The sequence below is a fragment of the Schistocerca nitens genome, chromosome 4 (assembly GCF_023898315.1).
Source record: "Schistocerca nitens isolate TAMUIC-IGC-003100 chromosome 4, iqSchNite1.1, whole genome shotgun sequence".
NCBI classification, from domain to species: domain Eukaryota; kingdom Metazoa; phylum Arthropoda; class Insecta; order Orthoptera; family Acrididae; genus Schistocerca; species Schistocerca nitens.
Genome location: NC_064617.1, coordinates 716,258,977 through 716,264,976, shown reverse-complemented (window position 1 = coordinate 716,264,976; position 6,000 = coordinate 716,258,977). Strand labels below are relative to the sequence as shown.

The 6,000-nt window shown below is 37.1% G+C and overlaps 1 protein-coding gene across 1 annotated transcript in view; it reads left to right on the top strand.

Annotated features, from left to right (window-relative positions):
- Positions 1-1,114: 1,114 nt before the first annotated feature.
- LOC126252782 (glutamine-dependent NAD(+) synthetase) overlaps positions 1,115-6,000 on the top strand; it is a 223,538-nt gene continuing 218,652 nt past the window's right edge. The window contains exon 1 of the mRNA XM_049953713.1: positions 1,115-1,282. The gene's annotated coding sequence lies outside the window, so the exon portion shown is untranslated. The remainder of the gene's footprint in view (positions 1,283-6,000) is intronic.

Sequence of the window (6,000 nt, the reverse complement as noted above, 5' to 3'; positions counted from 1 at the left end):
CTTCTTCCTTGGATTGTGATGATGTTAGGGAAATAGACGTTGTTACTTTGAAGACTTCTATATCGTTTTTAAAATTTTACTGCTGTTGCCGCGGTTACAGAAATTGTTTTATGGAATCGTCGTGCTTTTTGTTTTGGTAGACGAAAGCTGGAATTTATAGTCTAGTTGCTTTAATGTGCCAGGAGCAACATACAGAATTTGTTTGTTTCTTCTGGTATTAGTACCACTGGAATGACGCATATGCGCACTACGGGAATGTTAATGCTGTACGAGAACTGGAATGCTGGTGCAGAAGATCGCTTTGTCATGTGAAATAACGAGTAAACACTATATTTTGCCGCCTGTATGTAGAAAATTGTACCGTATCAAGAGTCTACAGAAATGTCATTTTCGGAACTGCATCAATCAAATGGACCTCGGATTTGCAAAGCCAACTGCAATAAAAAGATTCACATCCCCAGTCCTGCAAATTCATGCTTAACTGCTGAGGCATTCGAAACAAATTCGTTACCGACGCTGTGCAATGTAAGTTTAAAACCACCACCTAAAACTTGTTAATGAAGTGTAGGCTTATTTCATTTGGTTACTAATTTTCGCCGTATATAGGCTACTCCGGCTGCATTGACGTTAAGGGAACACTTTCGTGTGGACCTACAGACAAAATGATTTATTATCCTCCCCGCAAAATAGCAAAATGTTTGGCGCTGTCCGTTCATTTACGTCGCAGATTCTCGTTAATTAACTGGAATCCGCAAATAACTGCAAAGTAAATTGCTAATAACTGCAAAATAAATTGCTTCAATATTAAAGTGTAAACGGACGAAGTATGCATTTGATTTGTGCATAATAGGATTTATTTACCAACATGCAGTAATCATGCTTATGAAAAAGCTTGAACGGAGACTAGCATGACTTGCCTCATGCGACGTTGCTTTTAATTACAGAAGTATGGTTAATTCGGGATTCTTAAATTAAAGCGGGAATTCGTGAAACTTCCTTCTCGTAGCCTGGCGACGTTATGTCGATATCGACGACCACACTATGCGCTAGGAGGAACTCGAGATAGCGTCGACATATTAATCGATACACGTAATTCATAGTTTCCCCGAAGTGCATCGCGGGGCATATGGTATTTGTTTGTGAGTGATACGTGAGCGATGATTCTGCACCTGAAAATACCAGAAGTTGATTGACAGGATAGCTGCGGATTTGCCACTCTTCAAGCGTAGGGCGACGAATTGCAGTTGGACCATTCCGCGCCCGTCACGAGGTCGCAAGAAAAGTAAGTCCTGTTTTTTGTCCAAATTACAAATGCTTACAGTAAAGCGACTTGTCGCACCTGTTGCGAATGTTCTTTCACATTAAGAGAGCAAGACAGAAATACTTCAGTTAGTTTTGCTGAAAAATGTACACAGGCCTTCTTAAAATTCTTTGTCAATTATTTCACATGTGTTATTTGAACTTTTGCGCTTTTTTTACCAACTACTAGCTTAGTTGAGTCGTTCCAACTTTTATTACGGAAATTGTCACGAAGGCTACAGATGGATGCAAATTTCACTGGACCGATAATGAAGTACGGTACGTAAATTTGACAGGCACATTATATCATTTGTATGAGTGAATGAAGTCTGCAAGCTCCAATCACCATTCAAGTTTGGATACATTAATTTCACGTTTAAACGGGTCATATCGTGAAAACTCAGTTATACACCCATGGTCATGCCCTTCGTTTTGACTGACATCGACACCATTTCGTCCGTAGTTAAAACAATAGAGAACTGAAATGGTTTAAAAACTGCCATACTGTAAGGAGATAAGGGGCTACCACATATCCAGCATACTTGGACGGCAAATTGATATCTTGTTGAGTACTATTACGTCATTAAGTTCATTGTAGATTTCCATAGTCAGCGCATAATATTGAAGAAAACGTTTCACGATGTGTGGAATGGTGGATTTCGTATTTGTACTTTCTTATTTATCAGATACGCAGTTTCAGTACTACAGCGCATTAAAGATCTGCCCAAGACACGTCCTTTTTTTCCGGTGTGTTGTGCTGCCGTGCCAGGAAGTTAGATACAAATATATAAAAACTTGACCGTGAGATGATGTGTGTGGATACATAAGACAGTCGTTGTTGAAAGCTTCACTCCTTAACCATTTAACCATTAAATAGGACTGTTTCTATTGATTGTTAATTTTTCAGCTGTTCTGCCACAAATTGTGTCAATGTACATATATGTTCTTTGATGTATCACAGGTTATAAAAACAAAAGTAAATTAATACCTATTTACAAACGAGAGAGCTTACAACCTTTCTCTAGATTGCTTGCAAAGGAATTCTTTTTTTTTTTTTTTTTTTTTTTTTTTTTTTTTTTTTTTTTTTTTTTTTTTAAGTGAAATATATTACAGTTATATACACAGAAGCACACACTATAATTCTTAGGCTGCATATTATGCATCATCAAAGAGGGACCCACACATTTGCATTTTTGTGTCACCAAGTTTGTCATTTAGGATTTAACAAGCACAGTATTGTTGAGTTCCACTATTTGTGAGGCACAATTCAATCCAGTGGTTAGGACTACCAGAGGTAATCTGATGTTGAGACAGAAGCTTTAACCCTCAGCCACAACTGTTGCTGTTGCTGTCGCCACTGCCAAATGCTTCATTACAGAGACTTAAGATCCTTAACCAGATGACTTAGGTAGCTGACTCTTAAAGTAGAAACCTGATGCTGCATCTGCTGAGGTATCCGAGCTCTTGTATGGACAGAAAGCTCAGTTGGGGACTGTGCATGATGGAGTAATACAGAATGTATAACAGCAGTAGACAAAATAATGTTTTGATGGTTGTATTCAGAGTGCTATGTGACATCTATACCTAATAGCTGCAAATGAAAGAACACAGTGTAAACTTGAAACCATTAACATTACTGTTAAATTTACAGAATTTTATAAGCCAATTTATTTATTGGTCCTTAGACCATTTAACGTGGGGCCTGTATTTAGTGTGGCACTAATATGACAAAACTGTAGGTTACAGAAGGGATAAAAATATCAGTCGCCCCTATTTATTTATTTATTCATTCATTCATCCATATCAAAGTTGATAATGTTCAGAATGTTATTGATGTTAGAATATGTTACAGTTTGTGTGCAAGAAAAGAAATTGATGACCAAAGGGCGAGGCCTGATTTCATTGTAGATCAAATGCAATGCTGTTTAATCATAAAATCCTTGTATAAAATCTGAAATTAATATTCAGATCATAAAATTATATGGCCAGTATTTAAAAGAGCAACCAGAACATTATTTAAGGAATACATTTAGATGTTAAATTACACAGTCAAATAGTAAATGGGAGAAGTCATATAGTCAGCATAGTTAATAATCACTTCTGGAAAATAACTGCCAGCCGCAGTGGCCCAGCAGTTCTAGGCGCTTCAGTCCAGAACCACGCTGCTGCTACGGTCACAGGTTCGAATCTTGCCTCGGGCATGGGTGTGTGTGCTGTCCTTAGGTTAGTTAGGTTTAAGTAGTTCTAAGTCTATAGGACTGATGACCTCAGATGTTAAGTCACATAGTGCTTAGAGCCATTTGAAAATAACTTGGCTAACTGGCATGGGAAGTTAGAGAGAGTAAACAATAGAATTCACACAGAAGCAGTGTTGGTACTACATACATGCAGCCAGATCACAATTAGTCCATTGTCTGCCAAACAAATTAAGAATGTATTGAACTCTCAAAAGCAGAAACTTATAGTGTTGAAAATACTTTAAGTAAATTACTGTCTGTTCTTCACTCACATGCAGTGTAGGCTGTTTAATATTTTACTGTCACATAATATATTCCCAGGCGTACTGAAATAGGTCACTACTAAACTTCATTATGAGAAGAGTAGTAAAATATATTAAGTGGTAACAAGTGTCACTCTAATATCAGTTGCAAAGGTAAGAGGGGTCTTCAGCAAGTAATTTACGTGTTGTTATAGCAGGCCAAGTAACTTTTATTGAATACTGCACTACATTTCAAAGTGAAACAGCCAAATCATTTTTTTTTTTCCCCCACAGAGTTTCTGTAAAGAACAGTTGGCATGTTCTATTCATCATTCAATTCCTGAATGATAAAAATTCACTCTTTTGTCAAAAACTGCTGTGTGAACGTCCTCATTGCTGTAATCTCCCTCCCATGTTCTTCTAGCTGTCCAAAAAGATGGAAATCACATGATGCTAGATATGAACTTCCTGATCGATATTGTCCTTGTCTGTTTGGCCATGGTCAAATTGTTGGCACCATTTCATTAAGAGTTTGTGTGCAGTTTAGATGTTTTGGCCACGTGAATCGTACTAACCCACATTCTTCAGCTTTGGCGTATATTTCCAGTTGCCATACCATTTCACTTGCACATTGTGGTGCACCTTTTATCCATACCACAGCAAAAGTGTGCCTTTAGGATGCCTGGAACATGTACTCTTTTCTGACAATTCACTACTTGTAGTGCAATGATCTTAAGGCCCCTGTAAATGATCAAACATTTTGTAAAACTTGACTATGTTTGCCAAGTATTTGAATGTGTACAGTGCTGTTTGATGTGCTTGTCAAGCATAGTGTGTTTGACAGGAACTTCGATTGACAGAAAGTTTGACAGTTTTTGTAAAGTACGTTTCTGTACACCTGTGAGTGTCATGCAATAACAGAAACAGTAGCAGTTGCATGCCATGTTTCGAAGATAACAGACCATGGCAGAAACGTTCCTTCGCAAAATATGAGCAAGAAAGAATTTGTGCTCCAGTTTATCACTGTATCGAGAGTTCCCACTGTTGTGAAAAATGAAGTCGAGCTATTCTATAGATAAAAATAAAAGAATATTAGCTCTGAACAAAACGATAGAGGCGTTGTGCGTTTCATAACCCTGCATCATGGAGGAAGAAGTGAAGAAAGCAATATTCTTCGGACGTCATACAAGTGAGAGAGCAATAAAATAAAGAAATCAAAGCCCTCCAGTACTTTTAATGACAGTGTGCCCACGCTGTGGAACTATAATGAAGTATCTCTTTTAGAAGACCAAATGGAAGACGAGGTTGGAATTAACAAAATCTGAAATCAGGTAACTAATTTTTGTATATCTTTATTTGTATTAAATCTTGTCACATTTTCTATAATGATACAGTTGGTAGTAACACATATAAAAATGTTATTGTTGCAGGCATTTGTTTTACCAGGGAACTGCTCCATCTGTCACAAAGTATTCACAGTAGTCTTCTCATACTTGCTTCTCTACCGATAAGGAATTCCCTGCTTTAGATGACTGAACTGGACACGATCTCTCTCTAATCGTTCCTTCACCAGTTGTAACAGTACTTGTAGCACAGTCTTCATTGTCTACCTCTCCATGCTGAATAAATTGCTGTTTTTAAGTTAATGAATAGTGCAAATGGCAACAAGCCAATACAACAATTTTAGCTTTCTCCAGAGACAAATTAATTGGTTTTTAAAAATAGTGGATGTTCTATGACCTTATGGGCATGAGACAAGTGATAATTAAGCATTTAAGACATTTTTGCTATATGATTTCATTAGATTTGTATGCAACTGAAAGGCTTCATCACTGCACATGGAAACTTCTTTTCTGCATTTGGCAGTTCCCCTTTGAGTAGAATCTGCAATTGGTTGTTTCCCAATAGACAAAGTTTGGTATTTTTTTTTATTACTCCTTCATCAGATATTCTGCCATTATCATCATCATCATCATTCACCGTAATAAACTCATATTCTGCATTAGCTGTACCCATTAGCACAATGCTGTACATCCCTCTGTAATTATAGTAATAGAGGCCAGAATGCTGAGGTTTCTAAGTAGTCACATGTTTTCCATCAATAGATCCAATGCAATTAAAGAAATTTCAACAACTTCCAAATTGTTTCATTATATTCTGCCAACCATCATCCGTTTGGGGTAGCTGAAACAAATATGTCCATAAATAAATAGGTACATGAA